The 22,693-nt window shown below is 45.9% G+C and overlaps 1 long non-coding RNA gene across 1 annotated transcript in view; it reads left to right on the top strand.

Moving 5' to 3' along the window:
* LOC112542321 (uncharacterized) overlaps positions 1–22,393 on the top strand; it is a 30,172-nt gene extending 7,779 nt beyond the window's left edge. The window contains exons 2-3 of the long non-coding RNA XR_015797988.1: positions 3,244–3,346; positions 21,666–22,393. This is a non-coding gene — a long non-coding RNA (uncharacterized LOC112542321). The remainder of the gene's footprint in view (positions 1–3,243; positions 3,347–21,665) is intronic.
* The last annotated feature ends 300 nt before the right edge of the window (positions 22,394–22,693 follow it).

The raw sequence follows: 22,693 nt of genomic DNA, 5'->3' as shown, positions 1-22,693 counted from the left end.
TTGCAGGAGAATTATTTTTTGACTGGATTTTGGAATTGATCTTGCACATCTGGCCCAGTTGTGGCTGCAGTTGTGGATGGTTTTCTGCCCCTGCTGTGCTAGAGCTCTCTGCTCAAAGATATCCCCTGGATGGTCGGGGACCACTACAGGGGGCCTTGTGGCCTGTGTGGGTCTCTCCTGGCGGCCTTGCTTTCTCTACTTATTGACTGTCCTTCACAACGTACCTGGCTTTGCTCAGTACGGAGCCCCATCTTGCCCTCAGCCCTGGTCAGCTGGTCAGGCGTAGCTTAATTAAACAAATTGCTGGGACGATGGGTCTGATCGGGCCCCAGGGGGCAAACGCAGGTGGATGGGTGGGGAGCCCTGCTTCCGTCCTCTGCTGTGGACCTCTCTCTTTATGGAGCTTTGGCTCCATTTTAGGTTATATTATTGCAACCAACCAGTAAGCTGGAATTGGAGAAGAATAACAGGATAGCCAATATCAAATTGTGGATATTTGCAGAGTGGGGACAAACCTGTCAGTTGACGAGCTGCAGGTTTCACCCAGTGCCCACCTGCTGTTTGCCTGAAATGGGAACAGTGGACCCTGGTCATTTTCAAGCAGGTTTGCCTTGGCACCAGGCAGGGGCTGTGCTTACATGGTGTGGAGAAGCAATTTGGGTTCCAATTACCAACTTGCTTTTTGAGTTTCTTTGACTAAGGAAATGCCGTGTTTCCAAGGGAACTGATTTAGGCCATTGGTGTCTCCCTGTTTTCCCCCCATTGCCTGCCTTTGTTTATTTAGCAGGTTTCTTTCCTAGCTTGCCTTCTGAATGATATTTATTTGGTATGCAGAATGTTTGCAAATCCTGGCTTGGCCCAGGTCTCCACTTAGGCAGTTGGTCGGTAAATAATAAAGGTGAGTTTCTGGGAGGAAGTTTTGCTTTTGGAGAGACGATGCTCCACGAGAAAACATATTTGTCATCTCAGTGCTTCCACCTCGGCACCGTAGCCACTTCTCAGCCCTTCGCATGGTGCCCAGGACGATGTGGCTCTCTCGGGTCCAGAGCCCCTGTCTCCCTCCCAATGAGCTGGTTGTTGCTGGCATTTGTCAGAGCATTACAGCGTTGTGCCCAGGGGAGTCCTGCAAGAGTCCCTCAAGTGACAGCAGACCACAGGCCGTTACCAAAAGCGCTTCCTTTGGGCACCACCTCCAGTGTGGCTGGAGAGTGGTCCATCTGATTTGCTCACATGGTGAGCAGATGTAAGGGCCCTTCTGACCTGCTGGAGCACTCCGCTCCGTTCAGCTTGACTGGGTTTGGCCCGCAGTTCCAGCTTGTCAAGATCCTCCTGAGTCTTGATGTTGGTTGTCTGCAAATTTGATAATCACCCTCCCACCCCTTCCTTTTTCTTTCTGTTACTACTGATACAGACCAACTCTGTTCCCCCCAAATCACCCTTTATTGTTGCCTTAGGCTTCCTTTCTGAGCCCAAGTTCGTTTTGGGTTTTAGCAGCTTTTAGCACTTGCACCCATCTTCCATTTCTATACATGTCCCTGTTTAACTCTTACCAGTTCTTCTAGTATCTTACCATTCAGAACTTCCAGCTCTCCTGGGGTTAACTTGAAGATTTCTGTCCTTGCAATAGTGCCTAATATGTGTTGAAACTGGCTATCCTGATACTCCAATTAGGGTTCCTCCCAAGACTCCCTCCTTTACCTCATCAACCAGCTTGTCCCTGTTGCTTAGGATCAGATCATTTGGAAAATGAAATGGTCAGCAAGACCAATGAGTGCTTGCAACTTTGCAGTCTTGGCTGTGTTGATTTTCCAAAAGATGTCTGGATAGTTTATTTATTTATTTGACTTGTTAAGGCTTCCTGATTCCAAAAAGACTTTTCTGGAGTTAAGTCTCCTATTATTACTATGTCTCTCCTCTCTGAAAGTGCTGTAAACTGGTCCAGATCTTCTGCCCCGTTGGAGGGCTTATGATATCCTTGTGATCAATCTTTGTGGTTTCCCCTTCTTGGTGTCCTTACCCGGAAGCTCTTGGCCGAACCCTCCTGCTCAGATTCTGGATCTCTAAAGATGCCCGCGCTCCCTTTACATTTCAGGCCTCTCTGAATAAGTTGGACCTTTCTATCCCCGCACTCAGGAATGGCTCCCAAATCACGTTCATGCTCCTGCATGGAGACTTTGAGTTCTTCCAGACACTGGAATCCTTGGGTCACATAACCTGTCCTATTCATGTATTTATTGGGTGCTTCCATCCTGCATACCCTCCCAGTCCCAGTCCAGTGCTCGACATCACACTATTTCTCTTCCCCTCTTCTTGCCCTCCACCCCGGGACTGGATCAGGTTTGCAAGGAACTTCCAAACACATTTTCCCCAGCAGTTGTGAGGTTAACCCCTCCTCTTGCTAGGAGCTGCGGTCTGAGAAACACACTCCATTATGTTGTTGACACCATCTATGCAACCTATTTTTCACTTTCACTCTTTCTCTCTCTTTAAATCATGTCCTTCAACAGGAAGGAGCGAAGAAATGCTACCTTTCCAGTGTTTCAGGCAGCAGATTGAAAGAGGGAATGCAGCTTGTATGTACAGTCATTCCATCATGCTTTTAGTGATAAGGGTTCAGCAGTAAAACTTAGTGGAGGCTCTTTTGCAATGGATGAAATTGTGCTTGTTTTCTTATGCTCATGTTTCCAGGGCAAAAAAGCAAAGACCATAATGCTCAAACTTGGAAGTAAAAAAAACTCCTGGCTGGTGTGGAGTTGCTGGTCGTGGCATAAATCAAGTGCATATGTCTGCTGGTGATGCCTGTTCCCTGAGACCCTGTAATTCAGGAGAATGCAACTTCTTCTGGTCTATTCTTACCTTTGGGCAAGGTGCTGGAGGTGGGATCAGAACTTCAAACTTAAATGTAAATTTAATTGGAATTATGTTACGTTAATTAAATATAGTTTGTATAATTTTGAGGCCTCAATTGTGCTCCTCTGCTCCGAGATAAGATGCTGCTGCAGATGAACGTGGGGCAGTGGGTCCTCCATGTGTTGTGATCAGTGTCAGCTTTTCAAGGCAAGCACTCATCTCAAGTGGAAGAAACTGCTGTAAACTTAATTTCTTTTTGCTCACTTCCTGCCTTGTTAGCTGTGGCTACCGATTGCTGACGGGGAGAACTGCCACCATTAGTGGCTCCTTTCAGAAGGGTTTGGAACGAAGGTGTCCTTTGATTAACTTGTTGTCCCTTTCCCCCCTCTACAGGTCCCATTCCTTGCTTCTTTGAGACTGGATCGTTTGGCTGCCGTGCAGGGATTGGGTCCACTAGGCCGAGTGTACTAGAAGAGGAACCTTTCCTGGAAGGAAGGTGTGTCTTGGGTTCTGCTCCATTTCAGTTTGGTGGCATTGCAGGGGAGGGGAGTGACTGGGGACATCACAGGCATTCATGCGTCACGACTCACCGAGGTGCCTGTAGAGAAAGGCCTCTATTCCTGTCCTCGGATCTCATTGTATGCTTTGCAGGTGCTCTTATATTAGAGGGGCCGGCACTGTGAAGATGTAGCCCTTTTGCTGTGAGAGCTAGAAGGACCGTTAACATTCAGCTTTAAAGAATCATGTGCTATTTTGTTCTCTTCCAAAATGTCAAGTGTTGACATGTGTTTTCAATACGGGCATGTCCACATGACATCCTAAGCCATACTGTGGTTCCAGTTACTGCCTTGCCCGAACTGATAACGGTAAGATTGAATCCATCTGAAAACCTGGCTTGTTTTAATTTCATTTACTTAAAGTGTAAGTCATTGTGTTGGCCAACCTTCGAGGGTGCGGAGAGGGCAAACCGGTGGTTAACCGGCCGGGTGTCAGGAGTAGCGGCCAGAAAGAGCCACATCCACCTCAACAACTCCGTCCTCTGCTTTCCACCCCCTCTCTATCCCCAGCCACCAGGTCTGTGGGAAGAATCTTTCCTGGAAAAAAAAAAGAATAAACCAGAAATGAGGGGCAACAGGCATTGCAGAAGTGGCTGGGATACTTCAAGCGAGCTACAGTCCATTGCCAGCAGTACTTTGCTATTGAAATCTCTTAGCCCTGATTAATGTTAATCGGTGTGTAAGTGTTAGGCTGATCCATTTGTAGCTCTTCTTTATTCATTATGTACTTTGAAGACACATGCAAAACAAATACCTCCCTTCTCCTCCTGTGTTCCTTAAATCCTTTACTCCATAGTGTCCCAGTAGTGTTCCTTGTGAATGGCACACATCTCATGTGGTGGGTTGATTTAGATTTTAAATTTTTATCCTTCAGTGGGGCGCATACTTGGGATTTGGGGGTAGGTTTGAGCTATCCTCAAATCTGCGTTAAATGCGCTTCTTGGTTGACCCAAGGGCTGTCTTGTATCCATGGATCTCCTCTTGGCGTATGTGGGATGGAGGATCTTCTTTGTCTGAATGTCAGACTGTTTCTCTGAATCTGACTTTGACATGGGTATAGCACACCTGTAAATCAGAGGCAGTGTAGACACCCAAAGCATGTTGGTTTTGTGGAGATTGTGGCTTGGTGGTATTAAAATGCATTGGCTGCTTTTCATTCAGAAAGAAAGCCTCAGGAGAAGAGAGGTAGAGCAAGTTTACAGATCTATCTATCTATCTATCTATCTATCTATCTATCTATCTATCTATCTATCTATCTATCTATCTATCTGATTTACAAGGCTTCTAAGTCATTTCAGTTGTAGCTGATTCTGACTGGTGTACAATCCTCCTGTAACAATATAAATAATAACCATAAAGCAAATCAATAGGAAAAGAAAAAGGTGAAACATCAGGAATACCACACTCAGTGGGCCAGACGTTAGAACCGCTTTCTTCCCCAAGAGGAGCAGCGGTGGCTTTCCGGCTCCTGTGGCCTGATGGAAGGCCAAGAGGAAGGGGTCATTCGGTTGTCTGGGGGCAAGCTGTTTGGGGCAGGAGTTCCTGCAAAGGTACTCTTCCAGAATCCATGCAGATGTAGTCCTTGAGAGAAGAGACCTGGAGTGAGCCCACTCTACTCAATCTTATCAGGTGGGTAAATGTTAGCGGGAGAAGGTTCTACAGAGGAAAGCTAAGATGTCAGGATGCAGCACTTCGTCTTGCAACAGTCTGATTTTGTTTTTAAGCCAGAGAGCATTTAGTTGATGTCATTTGGCAACTCTTCTTCGCCAGTTCTGTCTCCTTTTCCAATTTCCTGGTCTACCGGGGTGGGAGAGGGATCTAACGCTCTCAGTTCAACTCTGATAATGGTTGACAAATCATTTTAGTTGTTCTGTATTTCCTCCTCTAAGCAAATTGGTTCCAGTCCCTTGCAAAGCCAGTTCTTCAAGTCCCTGCAGGAATTATGCCCTCCTGGTTGTGTTTTTTCTTTCCTGTCCTACCACATTCATGGCTAATTCATGTGTTCCTCCTTTGGGGCTGCCCCATTATTGTTATTCAGTTGAATACTGAGGCAACCCTTTTAATATTTTGAGGCTGCCCCTGTTTAACTGGGCTCAGAAGCTAAGCAGGTTCAGACTGGTTAGTCCTTGGGTAGGAGATCTCTACAGAGAACTGGTGAGATTCCAGAAGACTAGAGGAGAGTAGATGTCGTCCCTGTCTTCCAAAAAGGGAAGGAGGAAGCCTCACACCCTGATGCCTATCCTGCGCAAGGTCTTCAGCATATGATTAAGCACGATATTTATGAGCACTTGGATAGGAATGCATCAGTTCACAAGAGCCAGCATGAGTTTGTCATGAACAAGTCTTGAAAGATTAACCTTATCTAGAGTTACTAGCTTAATAGATCAGGGGAATACCATGGACTTAATGTACCTTGGTTGCAGCAAATCATTCAACAAAGTTCTTTAATAAAATGGTAACGTGCAGAAGAAGCGATGCTACCATTAGATGAGCTCACAGCTGATTGAATGACCGCACACCAAAACAGTGCTCATTAATGGCTCTACTTCAGCTTTGAGAGTAGGATGCAATGAAGTGCCAGAGGGCTCTGTCCTAGGCCCTGTTCTCTTCAACATTCTCTTTAATGCAGAAAAGGTAATTTTGGTATGTACTCACAGGAGCACAGAGTCCAGGTCACAATAAGTACTTGTTCCTCTGCCTAGGACATTGACAAACTGGAGTGAGTTCTGAGGAGGGCTTCCAAAAACATGAAGGGGCAAGAAATCAAATCCTATGAGAAGCAGGTAAAGGAACTGTCTTCAGAAGAGAAGATTGAGGGGAGATACTATGGCAGTCTTCAGAGACCTAAAAGGTTATCGTAGAGAGGAGGGTGTGCACATATTCTCTGTTGATCCGGAGGGCAGGACCAAAACTAAGAGGTTGAATCTGCAGGGAAGGAGACTCAGGTTAGATATTAGGAGGAATTTCCTGACAGTAAGAACTGTCAACCAGTGAAATAGGCTGCCTTGTGAGATGGTGTGTGTGAGGGAATGGACTTATGAAGGCCAGGCTCAGGGAGATAAGCGGGTTCTTAGCCCCCAACAGGAGCGTGGGAAGTTCAAGAAGATGAGGCTGGCACCTCCCTAAGGAATTCACGGTGTTCTGGCTGGCTGGCTGGCTTGGGAACTAGGGTCCAGTCTGGTGAGATTTCTGTCTTGAGGTTGGAGCTTATAAACGCAACAGAACTGTATTTGCATTGTCTCTTGGAGTTCTTTGGGCTGAACCTGACAGTGTGCTCTCTTCACTGGAGGTCTTCAGAGACTTGATAGTCATCTATCCATAATGCTTTCACAGATCCTGTATTGAGAAAGAGGTTGGACTCTGCAACCTTTGAAGTCCCTTCCAATTTTATGATTCTGTGATATATTATTCCCTTGTCTTTAGTTATAGGATGAAAGCGATCAGATCTTGCTGTCTTTGTGTGACAGACCTTTGGGTGTTTGAAAAGGGCTATCTTAGCCTTATCTTAGTTAGCTTTACTGAAGGCTAAGCACACCCAGCTCTCCTTTTCTCTCTCCTTGTAGTACTGGCAAGATTATTAGCACAATTCTTTAGTATCTTGGAATGCAATCCATCTAGCCCTGCTTGAGCTTTAAACTCATAGGAAAGTCAGTTCCCTGACCAAGTTTCCCCATCAAGCCTAAATCCTGCCCCTTCCTCCTGCTCTTGGTAACTCCTTGGTGGAACCCATTTCCTCTTTTCAGAGAAAGCAGAGCTAGATCAGTTGTGGAGGAGTTCTGCCTTTTCTTTTAGCAGCAGGGTTAGGGTTCGGGTTCCTTCCTTTTATTTTGGTTTTACCTGAAGAAACTCTTTCGTCTCTAGTTAGTATCCTTTCCCCAACTCAGCTCATTCCAAGCTTTGCAGTACTGGGCTAGGCATACCCGCTTTCCTTCTTAAGATGTTCTCTTTTGTGCAGCCCAGACCTTCTGCTGACTTTCGTTTTTCCCTCACCAGGGTAGTTTGCAATTGAAGCATTATGAACCCTCCCCGTTGTGAGTTCCTTTTCCTGATAGTTCTCTTGCTTTGGAGCCCAACTTTCCGTACCTCGGAGTATTTAAATTCTGCTTTCTTGAAGTCTGAGGAATGCGCTTGCTGTGTATGTGCAATTGACCATGTCCCCATAACATTGGGGGGATTCTGAGTGATTTGGGTAGGTGAACCAATCAATTGTTCATCTCAGCTGCTGCTCCAGAGGAAATACAGGGAGAACTTTACAGTCTTAGGTAGAGTTCCTAAGCGGGAACACCCACCTCTTTAGATTCCCTGTCCTCACCCTGCTAGTCACACCAAGGGCAGTTGAGATTTTAATAGTTTTTCTTGCAATGAAAAGAAAAGATGAGGAGGGAGGATGTGGGAGTCCAGCTGGATTCTGACTTCTGTGCCTTCTGCCGGCTTGATGGAGATAGTGCCAGCTGGCAGCTTGGGGGCTCAGCAGTGGAATGTTACCTGTTGCCATGAAACTGATACAGAGAATAAGAAGGGCAACATCTGTGGTTGTGTAGATAGGGCCTTTGTTTCCCTTAATATCAAGAATTATAACATTACATGATCACTTGCTCCAAAGTTCCCACAGTGTCTGCTGAGTCCACCCCACTGCTGTAACAGGTCAAGGGTAGCTGATCCCCTTGTGCTTACTTTTGCCCTCAGGAGGAGAAAGTTGTCAGCAAGACGAGCCAGAAATTTCCTGGAAAGTTTGGCAGAGTTGGATTCCCAAAAGACGTTAGGGAACCAAACTCTCCCATCATTACAGCTTCAGGCCTCTTTGAAAGATCTCAATTTGGTTTTGAAGTTATCATCCACCTCTTCTTGGTTGGGTGGTCAATAGGGTACACCAACAACCAGGCTTCTTTTATTCCTCCTTCCACCTAACTTTAACCAAAGTGCTCTTAACACCCTAATTAAATCCATTCCTTTGGCTTTCTGAAATATTTTTAACCTCTAGTGTAATTCTCCTTTCGTATTCTTTCAGTTCCTTTTGAACAAATTATATTTTTCAATTGCTGCTTTGCAGTCATAACTATTAGATTGGCCTGCCCAGGCACTTGATGAACCCAGGGCAGTTTTAGAGGAGCCTGGGTCATTTGGTGGATGCCCTTGTCGCAACGTGGAATGAACAGGTGATGGGGACGCTGGACCACATGGCACTTTCAGGCCAGAAAAGAGCAGCCAGGAGTCAATTGATTCAAAAAGAATTGAGGAGGAGGTCCATTTACATCTCAGGATGGACGGGTGGATGGTTGGAGAGATGAACGGACAGAGCAGGGTTCCCGCGTGGTGCCATATACAGAATTTTTTAATGCAGTGGGTTCCTAATTCTCTGCAATAAGGCTACTTAACTAGCATTCTTGGGTCTGTTTGGAAATGTGGAGCTGAGACAGAATGGGATTTTCACAGCCACACTGCTGGGTGGCCCTCCCTGCAAGTGTTGCGGGGGTGGGGAAGAGGAGAATGGCCAAGGCTGGGTACTTGATGGGACGGGCACCTGCCCCTTCGAGGACCTCCTCGAAAGAGCATCCCTCGCTGCGCGCGTCGCTTCCAGGGGCAGGACACATTTTCCCATCAGCGTGGGCCCAGGAGCCCATCTTTGTTGTGGTTTTGATAGAGTGTCCACCGCCTCCAGCCTCCTTCCTTATTGGAGAAACCATTTTTCAGTTTATGCAAATAGTTAGGAAAAATTCCCTGGGGTTACTGGCTTCTTTCTTCTCTTTTCATAGTACAGCACAAGCCAGTAATGTAACCCTGGGGCCTGAGAGCATCCTTAGGGAGTCATGGGGCTGGCTGGGGGTGGCTCAGGGCCCTGCTTGATGGGGCAGCCCCCCTCCCTGAGAAATGCAGAGCTCCAGCAGTAGATGGGTGTTTGTGACTTGCTGCACCCAGCCATGGCAGCTCAGGATGAGCTTCCAAAATTTGGAATGTGCCCTGCAGCCAAAAGAGGTTGGAGGCCATGATTGTCTGTGTCAGAACCTTCAGCAATCAAAATATTAGCTTAGTAGTTGCTTGCTTCGTTTCTGCCATTTGTTAGAAGGGGGGAGGGGGGAGAAGGAAAGTAGAAGGAATTGGTGTGAATTCAAAGGCCAGAAAGATGGACTGTTATCGGGAGATAAGAATGTGCACAGTAAACCGAAGAGTAAATCTGATTGTCTGGCGCAGTAAATCTTCAACATTTCAATAAGCCATAGTTTGGGTATTCAGCTGTAGTGTGTTGCCTGAACTGACACATCTTTTTACCTCCAGAGGCAACTCTGTCTCTTGAGGTGGGAACGCCGAGGGAATAGCAACAAAAATGAATGGATGTCTTTAAAATGCTGCACGCTCTCACGCCTTTGCTGTAACCAAGCAGTGGAAACCCTCCTTTGAAATTTCTCTTGGCTTGCTCCCATCTCCAGATGGAGGTGGTGAGGTACTTTCTAGAATTTGGACTTCCTGTACGGGGGGGATGGAAAGACACTGAATCGGTGTTAGAAACAGAAACAGAAATATTTCCAGAATTTAATTTTCCTGCTGCTTGTGCTTTGACTTCCTCAGATGGAGCCCCTAAGATTCATCTGTGTTCTCCTGAAAAGTTGCTTGTCTAGTAGGGTGGTGACACAAGACCAGCAGATGGGAGCTTTTGCAACATCGAGCAGTTTTGCTTTGAAGAGCAAACTGGACTTGCGGGCGAGAAAGGGAAAGGAGGGCGTTGCCTTCTATTGATTCATTTCTTCATTTAATTTATATAGCCGCCCATCTACCAGTATAACTCGGGGTGGTGAACAAAAGATAAGATATAATACACGTTCCATCAAAAGTACCAAAATGAGGCTGCTGTACAAGCCACGTGCCAATGTGTCCCACAGACAGTGTCCTTCCGTCTGTGTCTGCCTTAGCCGCGGATCTCTTTGGGGTCTCCGTCGGGTGCCTGTAAAAAAGACTCCAGCTGGCTTATTCGCCAGGCTGAGCTCGTCTCTCTCTCCAGAGACTTCCCATCCTGCCCTTGATGGGTGAATTTCCTGGAAGCTGGAGTTGGCATCCTCCTTGGCAGTCTCAGTTACTTACTCTGGGAGGAACAGAGGCAGGACCGTCACCACCAGAAGGCTGAATGGAAGGGCATCTTCCAGGAGGTCAGAGGGCAAACACACAGGCAGGCTCCTTGGTGCCAAGAGTGGGATAATGCCCATCTTGCCCCCACAACAAAAATAGCCACCTCCTTTTTCTGTCCCCGCTTGTATCGGGACAAGCTCAGCTTGCCCTCCTGAAATGGCTTGTGAACCGATTTCCGTGGCATCTCCCTCCATTCCAGCGGGCAGGGAGGGAAGCTTTTGATGGGGGTGCTTTTTATTAGCAAGCATGGTGTAAAGTGTCGCCACCGTGGAGGGACAGGTGGTGATCTGGGGCTGTGCGGAAGGGGAGGCCGAGGAGGGAGGCCTCCGGTTGCTGAGGCTGCTGGAAATGCTGGAGTTTTGGGATTCCCTTTGCCTCTCAGGTGGCTCCACCCCCAGGTTTGAAGGGAGGCTGCCCCCCTTTCCTGATGGGCTGACCTGCGCTCTGGTCACTCCTGCTCTCCTCCTGGATGGGTGGGTGGGTGGCCCAGAGTTGGCTGCTCTGGGCTGTTGTTTAGGGAGGGGGCAAACTGCTAGCGACCTGTTCATCTGGGACATGGGGCACTAGCTCTTGTTGCCCCCCGCCCCCCTGCTCCACCTCATGGTTATGGCAAAGGGACCAAAGCAAAGTGCCAGAGCCTGCAGAGTTCTGAGCCGTCTGGGGAGTGCGTGCGTGTGCGTGCGTGTGCAAGCAGAATAGTCTTTCCTGCAAGCAAGACTTCAGCCAAGCAGAACAAACGTTCAAAGGGCTTAAAAGCCGTTTCTCTGGCAGCTCCTCTCTGCCCCTCTGGCTTCCTGCCTCTCCCTCTCCTTCTGTCCCTCCCGTTTCGAGGGAGGCTTTTGTGAAACAGACCCTGCTTTCTTGCAGAGATGGCAGTGCACAAGATGCCCGTCAGGCAGGCCTCTCCTCCTGTCCCCCCACTTCGGTGGAGAGGAGAATACCTCTTAAAATACCACTGAAAAAGTAACAGAAACACAGGGAGACCCTGAGCCAAGCAAATTCTCTGAGCAATTGTGAGTGGATTGGCCAGAGAAAAGTTCCTAGAGGTCCTCTGCCCCCCTGTTCTGGAGAAAAACTGGCCACACCTTGGTCTAAGGTTTTACTAGGGGAATAGGTTAGCTGTCCAACACCAACAGAGATGTTCCAACTGGTCTGTGGCTTTCATCAAAGAATAAAGTAATGACAAGATTAATGAGTAGTGTGGGCTGCGTATATATTTTTAATATTTATTTAAAGTGTATAGTCTGTCTGTGTGTGTATAGTTCAGGCTGTTCAGGCACAATAAAAACATGCCCTCAAATTATAATCTAGAAACAGTTGGCCCAGAAGGAAATGCTTGAACACCCACTTTTCCTCCCAAATGTAACAATACAACGATGACCACTGTGGTCTTCATACAGCCCAAACTTGGCGGAGTCAGGGTTGAACTCCCCCCTTTCTCTCTGGCTGAGGGGTCGCAGCTGGCCGGTGAGTCGGAGCTTAAGGATGTTAAGGACTCCTCTTTGGAGTCAAGCAGGGCAGTGAGGCAGGCAGATGGATGTCTGCGGTGGAACGTAAAAGACATCTTGCAAGATCTCTGGTGATGGGGTTTGACAGGCAGCATCTCTTGTGCACATCAGCTGGTATCTCTCACAGAAGCACTGAGGATCTTTGGAAACCTCTTTCCGGGAAAAGTTAAGCATGCTGGGAAGCTCTTGGTCCTTGGCCACTCAGTGCTTCAGCACCCATGTGTTACATTCATCTCCTCATGAACTCTAGCCTTTTTATGTAGAAATTGGACAGATTTTCCAGTGCAGAGTAGAGCTGGGCGTGTGTCCAAGTGGAGGACGAGTGAGTGAATTATTTGGCCCTGCCTGTGATTGGCAAGGCTGTTATGGAGATAGAGTTGCTGCAGGGTATGGCTCCTTGTTGTGGGGTGGGGGTTGCTGTCTCTAAGCAAGGGCAAGCTTGCCTCCCAGGGTACGCAAGAAGAGCGCCCTTGCTCAGAATAGGCTGCAGATCCGGGGCGATGCATCTGAGTGGTCTTAGCCGGGAGCCGTAGGTCCCCAGGAACGTTGATCTGGTGTCTTCTCGTTGGCCCTGTCACATGGGAGGTGGGTGCCTGTTTGCCTGTTTTGACAGCTCCTTGGGTGAGCATTATAGCTGGAGGGATGTCTGCTTTAAGTAGTTGAGAGTCTTTGCCTCTGTATCGTTATACAGATGTGGTTAGAGAAAGGTTTGTGTAGGTACATGCAGGAGGAACCTGTCGATTTCAAAACAAAAGGATGCTTGCATAAGCACAGCATAGTTGTGCAGTAGTGTTTAGGAAGTATATCTTTTACAAAGGCTGATCCACGTTGATTGATACCTCATCTTGATTGAGTGTTTCTGTGCGTGAGGCCAGCAACTAAACTGAGGAAACACCCTACTGAAATAAAAATGTCAGCAAACTGTGGGTTTCTTGTAGACTCTTAAAAAGTATAGATTAATATGACTCTCCTCCTACAATGACTATGTTAGGAGAAAGATAAAAGCAAAATGCGTTGGGGAAGTGTGTGTAGTAAAACAAGAGAGACAAATATGAATGGGTGCTGAATGAGTGTAGTTTGAGTACAAAATTGAGAATGAATGAGGTTTGAATTGCGAAACTGAAGGAAGGAAGAGCGAATGGATTGAGAGGAAGGGGAAGATGGGAAAATTGATACACCGGAAAAGAGAGGTGGGAACAAGAGGCAGCGTATGACACGGCACGTGGGTGTGGTGGAAGCGAGGGTGGTTTGCAAGGACAGAAAGTGGGGAGAAGTGCAATGAATGGTGTTGGAGGCTAGTTTAGCCATGGCTCCTTTTCTTAATTCAGCTTTTTGGCTTGCTATTGCTTATTCTTTTTCTGTGCTCTGCATAACATGGCTTACCTGGAGAGGAAGTCATACGATAGGCCTGTGCAGAGATATGGGTCCCCTCAGGATGCATGTCTTCCCAGCAGGAGGCACGCCACTTCCAGTTCTTGCTGGCCTGGCATTTTGTTTCCTCTTGCAGAGGGATGGTGTTTGGGAAGGGCCAAAACAGAGAATCTAGCTGTGAATCAGTGGTGCCCCACATGCCACAGGAGGGCAGTAGAGAGCCACACCAAACTCCTAATTTTGAAAAGATTTCTGAAACTGGTACCCAGGCAGGAATAAGGGGAGCATTTTGAATATACTGCAGTATATTTCCTCCATGTTTGTAGGGAACGATGGTCTTGATTTCTTACTGTCCAGGCACAGCAGGGAATAATTTGAGATTAAAAATGAGAAAACGTTGAAGAGGTCTTTGATCAAGCCATGCTTGATGCTGAACTAAGCGTTTATCTCCCACAGTTGTCTTTCTTTCCTGTTATTTTCTTTCCTTTTTTCAAATGCAGCACATTTGGAACAGTTGCAGAAAGGAAGTTCTAGCTTCCCTCAAGCATTATTTTTTCCTGCATAATATTTATTAGGGTCCTGGGTTGACATGAATCTGTCAAGAACAAGTCTTGGCAGATTAAGTTGACCTAATAGATTGTGGGAATGCTGTAGACATTACATTTGGACTTCAGAAAAGCATTTGGCAAAGTGCCCCATGAGAGGTAGCTGGCACAAAAATTATACTCACCCTGATCTTACCCTAACCCACACCCCAATTTTAATCCCCGTTTATGCTGGGGTTTTTAATTTTTAATTAAACAGAGCAAATCAAAAAAAGAAAAGAAAGATAATGTAATTTTACAGAAAAGTTTCAGTAAAGGATTACCATCTTTCTCAAAATCATATTAATGTACATAATTCCTTCTTTCTAGAATATTATGATTTTGGGACAATGCAAAAACATATATTTTAATGAAGCATTATTTTCATTGCATCTCCAACAATATGATGATCTATTCATTCCTTTTCTGTACAAATGCAGTGGGGTCCAGTAAGTGCAAAATATTATTTTTGGTTGAATAAGCCTTAGTCTAAGATCAACTGAAAATACAGAAGACAGTATTCCATTGTTTAGACAAAATGGTGATTTCCAACTCCTTAATCCCTTCACGCTTTAAACTTTACATATCAAATTGATTTCTCAACATCCAGTATTTCATCAGAAGTCTAGTTGTGAGATTTTGTGTGTCCTAACATTTAGTAATCACTTCTAATAATATAGGTGTCTCTGAAGTGCTTCTGGTCTAAATAATAGGTCAGCAGATGTTGTCCTTTTGTCTTTTGTCCTCTACTGGCAATAAAATTAAATTCTCTTTTAACGTAGGAAACTCATCATCATTCAGTAATTGGTCTCAAGTAAATCAATTTCACTCAATAGCACTCAATCAAATTTTCCATGTACAGTAGTACCTCGGGATACGAACTTAATCCGTTCCGTGACTCTGGACGTATCCCGAGTTGGTCGCAACCCGAGGTGAATTTCCCCATAGGGTTCAATGTAAATCCGGTTAATCCGTTCCGCCCTCCGAATTTGGTTGCAACCCGAGGCGAATTTCCCCATAGGGTTCAATGTTAATCTGTTCTGCCCTCCGCCCGAATTTGGTTGCAACCTGAGGCAATTTTCTCTTCAGAGCCTTACTCCCGCCAAGCCTGCTCTGCATTTTCTTTGAAGCCATGCTAACACGCACACCAAAAACCTTCGCAAAACACCGCAAAACACACCACAAGCCTCACCGAACGTCTCCTTGCTACCGCGACCTCGCCCACAGGAAGCCGCGACCGCATGGCAGCAGGGAAAATGGCCGCGGATCCGGTTCGTAAGTAGAGGCAAGTTCGTAACCCGAGGTACCACTGTAATTGGAATTTTATCAGACTCTATTGATTTATTTCAATCAATAATCAGAAAATTACATAAAAACATAATGTAAAAAATAACAATATTCAGAGTTGCATCAGCATCAAAATTTAGCTACTATGTGGGCAATTGATAACTTTGTATCTGGGGGAAGGAGTTTTTGGTGGTACAATAGTTACCCCACCCTAAAAGGTAAGGTTGAAAGACTATTCTATCAATATCCAAAGAAATCTCTTTATACGTTTTACTCTAATGTAATTATTTGAGAACTTTCATGTGGAATAAGAATACCTAAATTAGACCAGTTAATAGGGTATCCAGCACCTTGCCGAAACACAGTGATCAAGTGCTGGAACTGAAGTTCAGAAATAAATTCTTAAAACTATATTACAGAACAAGCTCTCTGTCATGTCTAACCAAAAGGATAACATTGCTGAGCGATAGAACGTCAGTATTGGAAGGAACCCGCCTAGCTAATGGTCTTCATAGATATTTATGGTTCAGGGACATGAAAGAGGACAGACGTTTAAAGGGACATACTATAAGGCAAAGCTTGATAAAAGATTCTCAAAAGGAATCTTTTGAGAAAAACGGTAAGTTTAACCATTTTACCTCCAGCCTCTCCTTTAAATGCTTTTTATGCTGAAGATAACTATCGTAAGAAAAGTGCAATTATAGATATAGATATGGTCCATTCAGGCCCCATGAATAGACTAAAGACCCAGCAAGAACTACTTGGCAAAGGCTGGAACATACCCTGGTTGATGTACCTACAAATTGCTGGAAGAGTAAAAACTGACCCCCAAAATGAGGGCGCAGTATTAAGAAAAATGTATATGAAAAGTTCATACAGAATCAAGACCACCTATTAAGGTGTACATATAAACCGTTACTTAGATATGATTGATTGATTAAAGCTGTTACCGAATCTTAGCAGCCCCACTGATAGATTTTCTCCATGATGATCTGTCCCTAACCTGATCTTTCAGGTCTTCCATCGCCACTGTAACTGAGTCTGGCCATTTTTCTGCTGGTCACCTGCTCTTTTCTTCCACCTTTCCCATATCAGAGTCTTTTCCAGAGAGCTGGGTCTTTGCATAACGTGTCTAAAGTAGGATAATTTGAGCTTGGTCAAGTGTGCCTTGAGTGAGAACTCTGGGTTGATTTGTTCACTTAGATATGACACAGGACAAATAAAAAACAGTATGATAAAATGGATGCAAAACTTTAAAGAAACAGTCACAACACAACACGTGAGAAGAACCACGGAGTAAGTCTATAAAATTTACCGCAAGTTACAACTTAAGAGAAAACTGGTATAAAATGTTTTATAGATGGTACACAACTCGTGTCAGTAACCACCAAGATAAACAAATCATACAGTAATAAATGCCGGAAATGTCATGAGATAGAAGGAACATGAAACCACATTTTTTGACTAGGCATAATTTCAAGACATGTTAACAAAAAAATCACAATTCATTAAGATACACATTCATGGCAACGAGGATAAATCTAGCACAACACTGGAAAAGAGATTTATTACTGATCATATCAGACTGGGAACTTAAACTTGGAGAATATGCAGTAATGGCAAAATTAGCACATATATTCACAACAGAAGTTTAATTTAAGCAAGAATGGCTTCCATTTTTATTACATATTACACAACAAGGCAAATTCAAGCACCTAGAAGTAAGATTTTTTTTAGAGGAGTAAGAATTTGACCAAAAACTGAAATCAAATACACGACAATTTTAAATGTTCATAAATACTGTATATCAGTTGGAGTGCACAATGTTTTTAGTAGTCTATTTTCTACCTTTTTTCTTTTTTTTGATTCTTAAATAACAAAATAATGAGGACTTTGGCATGTAGTTTAGAGATCCAAAAAGACATCTAAAATCTTTCTTATTGTAAAAATAAGGTACTCTGTTGATTGGTTTTCCATGAACAGCATATAAAACGCTAACTGTACAAGCTCAGTAATTTCTTTATCCGCTCACTGTTACTATATCTCTGCATCTTTTCTTCTTCTTTTCCTTGTTTTTTTCTTTTTTCTTTAAAACAAATGAAGTTCAGAAATAATGCTGTACCCCTTTTTTTTAAATGACTGTGTGGTCGACACCCCGGTCCCTGGGCCGCGCTGCCACTTGGTGGCCTCCCAAAGCGCAGCAGTTCAGGATGGGAGACGTGGGGTCCAGAGATACTGGGGACACAGCTGTCTTGGACAGCTCGGTCTGCCGTTTTCAGCGACCTTTGACCTCTCACGGTAGGCTTGTGCTCTGCAGTGTGGCCTGTTAGGAGCAGTAACATAAGGTTGGAGAATGTTTGCATTTGCCGTTTTACACTTGATGCGTTTGATGACCCTATGGGGAGAGAGAAAATTACAGAGCCTGCAGCACGGCCACTGGCGGCTTTGCGTGCAGCGGCTTACGTCTGGCTGCCAGCCAAGGACCTCGGACTCTGGTGCAGCCCGGCACGTAGCTGCGCTGCTCTGGCTGCGTGGAAGGGGGCAGCCTGATTTAGGCATCCCAGATTTCCTGCCAGCCCCAGATGGAAGGCAGGGTGTGACAGGATTACCAATGGAGCTTCCATCTCTTTTGGTTTCCTGGGGGCGTGGAGGGGATCGTGCGCTCTGTATCAGCCCACGTTTTCAGCGTAACACCTTCAGGCAGATAGGGTGCACCTAAAGAATTGCTTTTTCAAAAGAGAAGGGAGGGTCAGGCATCTGGCCTTTGTTTTCAAACAAGTTAAAGACGGGCTTAGACAGATGTCTGTTCCTTGCACATTCCCCTCTGCGCAACCTTCAGTTTAAAGCTGAGAAGGAAACAGCTTTGATTATGTGACTGAGATCAAGACCCGGGATATGATGCTCTTTAGACTCGGTTCTCGGGAGACCAGCTGCTGCAGCCTTGGTTGAAAAGGGAAGCTCTTATGCCAGGAGGGAGTAGTGATTGAAAATCTGCAAGTCCTTTGGTTATAGCTTCTAAGTGTACCAGTGCTTTCTGTTGGGGGTTGCAGATGATCACCTGGCTTTGCCCTGGGGTTCCAGGTATTTTCTGCTCCCAAAGTTCATCTCATTTCCCCACTCAAGGAACGGAGGAACGTCTACAAAATGCTGAAGATAGGCAGAAGTCTAACCTACGTTATGCCCTAGAGCTGAAAGAAGAAAAAAATTAAAAGTTAAATCTGAGTTGTACCCAAATTTTAAAGTTCCCAGTAGAACCAGGGATACTCATTTAGATCTTAAGTGGTTGACAAAACTCCTCCATTTTCTTTATTAAGTGGAAGCTGTCCAAATTAAAATAATTGCAGGTGAATAACAAGAAAAAGCTCAAGAGGCCTTGCCGTATCTGGGCAAAGGCAGAAGTTATGGAGGTGGTCTAGTGGGTGAAGCACCTGCACCCGGCCCTCAGACTAGCAAGAAGGGTGGACGTTGGAGTCATGGGGTCAGCGGATCGTCCGGCCCTGAATCGGGAGGGAGCGGAGTCTTCTCAGAGATGGAAGCCGAAGAGTCATTCTTTTTTTAAAATAATTGTTATTGCTTTTTAATTAATAACCAAAGAAAAACAAAAGACAAAAATAATACACTATCAAGAAGGAAAAAAACATTAAAAAGTGCTATTTCAGAAGAGTGACAAAAATACCACAAAGAAAATAAAAACCTTAGCATAGCATATCATTATAACAGTAAGTAGTTACAAATCGCTATATATTTATCTAATTTAAATATTGTTCAGATGCATATATATTTCCGATACATTTGTGTGACTGTCATTTTTTTAACCCAGTGTATTTTGTATAAATGAGTCTCATATTTCATGACTCTGTCCATATAAAGTCTATGCCTACAGGCGATCCGCTCATAAATCAGGTCTTCAATCCGTTGAGTGAACGGGGCCGTACATTTACCTTTCCAATGCTGCAACGTCAGTCTTTCGGCCATAGTGAGGGCGTGGAGAATCCACTGACGTTGCCCAGATGTCAAATTCCATGTACTGTGTATATAGTTCAAAAGAATATTATCCTCTGAACATTTTAGCTTTTGTCGCACCATCATGTTTATATAGTCACTACTTTCTCCCAAAACTTAGTAAGTATAGGACATTGTAAGAACATATGTTTTAAAGAGGCATCGTCCTTCTTACATCTCCAACAAAATGCTGTTTTTGACAGTCCTTTTCCATACAAACGTAGCAGATTCCAATACATTCTAAATATTATTTTTTGTTCTAAAAGTTGTAATTTGAGATCCATGGACACTCTTGCTATAGAAGTTAAAACACTCTCCCGTTATCTAGGCAATACAGAAACCTCTAATTCTTTATTCCACTCATCCCTTAACATCTGCATATCCAGTTGATTTATTGATAACAAATATCTATAAAAGCTAATAGTAGATGTTTTAGTTCTGAAGGATTTAACAAGTCGTTCTAGTATCTGGGGTGTCTCCGAAGTGACCCTGACTCTTGAGGAGGACAGCCGTGGAAGGAATACCTGCGGTAGAGGCCCTTGTGCCTGCTCCCCCCCCAGCACAGGAATGACACCTGGACCTTGCCTGGAGAGTGGGCTAAAAGCAGGACGCCACGCCTTGCAGTCACTGGCAAGAGGGTTGAGGCAGAGGAGGGGCAAAAGAGGGGGCTCGTTCCCCCATGGTGCTCCTGATCCCGAGAGCAGCTGGACTCCTTTGGGCTGGCTCGACCGACTGATCACAGGGCACGAAGCATTTCTCCTGGGGAATGTGCCTTCGAAAGCCAGTTTCCCCTCTAGCATCTGGGAGGGTTTGCCCTTGGAGAGAGGAGGGACCCAGCCCAGCTCCCAGCAGGGCTTGGCTGAAGGCCCCCCCCCCACTTTACAAGTGTGGGCTTGGAGGAGCGGAGGCAGAAGGAAGAGATCCCACAAAGCCCCCTTCCTGGAGGTCCTGCCTGGCTGCAAGGGATAGAAGTGCTGCTGGACCGAACAACCCTTCCATCTGGCCCAGCAAAGCCTCCCTGAGTCAGATCTGGCTCCCGTCCCTTGTTTTCCACCTCAGAAGCAGGTCCCTGCCTCCTCTGGCCCCCTGGCCAGTTTCGTGTGTCGTGACCCAGGATTCTCCACGGCCGGAGAGGGTGGGAACGCAGCCCCCTGCTCTGGGTCAGTGGGGCTCGGTTTGAGCCTCGTAAGTCTTGATCACTGAAATGCAGCCGGGGGCAGCCTTGAACCTCACCGTGGTGAAGGGCTTGGTTGCAGCTGAGCTCTTTCAGTGCAAACAGTTTGGTGGATAATTAAGCGAAGCCTCCTAGGAAGGAAAAGAAAAATCCACTGAGTGCATTAAAAGCTCCCTCGGTGCATGACATTCCCAGTGTGCGGATGGCAGGGAGCAACCTGGGCTGCAAGGCATGCAGACGCACCCAGGTTGCCATTGCTGATCTCTCCCAACAGCAGAGGGCCGGCAGAGGGTGGCACGGTGCCAGTCACAGGGCACCCAGACAACCGGTCTGTCTCGTGGATGGAAGCGGCTTCCTGGGAATTCTGAAACAAGGCTGGGTGGCTCTTACAACCCCCCCAGCCTCTTTTCCTGCTGAGGCTGCATCCAGCGTGGTGCAGAGTCTCCCATGGTGCAGCCTGTGCAGCTGTGTCAGTGGCCTGCAGCTTGCCTGTTCTTAGGAAAATCCTGCAGGCAACTTCCTAGGTAGGTTGCGCAAAGCATGTGGTAAAATTCTTAGCAGCCAAGTCATCCAGAAAGATCTTGCTGTGTTTCCTCAAACAAGCTATTTCTGCATTTTCCTTGCTGTCTCCTGGGCCAGCCAGGCTCTCCAGCTGCAGCTGGGCGGGAAGGACCTTCCCTGGTAACTCCCCAAGCAGTTTATTCCACCCACCCCCATGTGGGGCCAGTGGTGCTTTTCTCTGTGAAACAGATGGACCTGGGTTCAGGTCTTGCCTCCTCTGGGTAATTAAGCAAAAGTTGATTTTCCTTGGCTTGAGCTTGGTGACACCCCCTCCAAAAAGCTGCCCCCCGTTGTGAGCACTGATTTCATCCGGAACCATCTGGGTTGGGTGGTTCAGATGTGGACAGCTTCTTCTTAATGTCTCCCTCTCCCTGTGATTCCCTAGGCAAGGAGGGAGTGCTGGGGCAAGTGGAGGGGGAAGGGGGTTGCTGTGCTCCCTCTTGGACTGAGTGTACCGGTGGGAGGGGGCTTATTGCAGGGACGGGGTCAAGGAAAAACTAGCGGGAGCTTGAGGGGCAAAGGTCACGTCTGGGGGAGTACAAGGACAGAAAAAGGGAGGAATGAAGAGAGAGAGAAGTAGTAGCTCATTCGAATTCGGGCCCTCCTGGGCAAGGTGCACAGTTGGGCTCTACCTGCAGACCTCTCCCTTTAGGTGATTTTTGGAAATGGCTTACTCCGAAGGAAGCTTCCATAAAGCTTGATGCCGGTTGCGTGTGCTTAAGGAGTAAAGAGGCTATGTTCACACAGCATGTCTGACCGGGCCAGGGCTGCATTTGTACCCTGGGCTCGGTGAAAGCGAGAAGCTGGAATCTGCCTTCCTATCGCTGAGCTCCCCGGTGCCCTGACCTGCTTTCCAGAATGACAGAGAAGAGGTCTTGGCCTCTGCTGTATTTCTGCTCAAGCAACAAAGAAGTTGGTTTTTTCTGCAGCCTCGTCCTCTTCTGACTCAGTCTCTGCTAGCCAACAAAGCAGCTATTCCAGGTACTCTTTACCAAGTCGAATATCCATCATGCTGTATCTGTGACTGTTACTGATTTCACCTAGGAAAGGAATTGTCTGTTGGTCTTGTTAAATTTCAGTCTGCCATTTTCAGCTCCTTGCATTGGGCTGTCAAAGGAATTTTGAACTATTTTGTTTCATTTGCAGATTTGACAAGCATTTCCTCTACAAATAATAAAAAGGTTAAACTGTACAGGGCCCAGGAATGAATCTTCACTTGGTATCTCCCTCTGGTTAAATGAGGCTTAATGAGAAAGTATCAATGAGCACTCTCTGAATGCAACATTTGAGCCAGCTGTATGTCCGCTAGGTCATGCGGTCATGATTTGCTGTTCCAAATGTCATGAGGTTCTTTGTGGAAGTTAAGGTACAACATTCCTACAATCCAGTAAGATAGTTGCTTGAACAAAAGCCAAAAACCAGATAAAATTTACTTTGGCTAGGGTTGCTTTTGACAAATTAATAATTCTGTTATTTTCAAGGTGATTTCAGATCAATCTCTTGAACCAAGGTGCTCTAGAATAATTCCCGTTCTTGATATCGGACTGTCATTTGCCAGATCCTCATTTGCTCTCCTCCAGCTGTCTGGCACTTCTCCAGTTCTCCAGATTGTCTCAGAGATAATATTAAAAGCTTTGGCCAGACCAACAAAGGGGTATTCCCTGGTCATGTTTCTATTGA

The sequence above is a fragment of the Python bivittatus genome, unplaced genomic scaffold (assembly GCF_059951505.1).
Source record: "Python bivittatus isolate LINGU-HERP-01145 unplaced genomic scaffold, Pbiv_v1 ctg000660_np1212, whole genome shotgun sequence".
Classification (NCBI taxonomy): domain Eukaryota; kingdom Metazoa; phylum Chordata; class Lepidosauria; order Squamata; family Pythonidae; genus Python; species Python bivittatus.
Note: the sequence above shows the minus strand (reverse complement) of the source record. Positions and strands in the feature narration are given on the sequence as shown.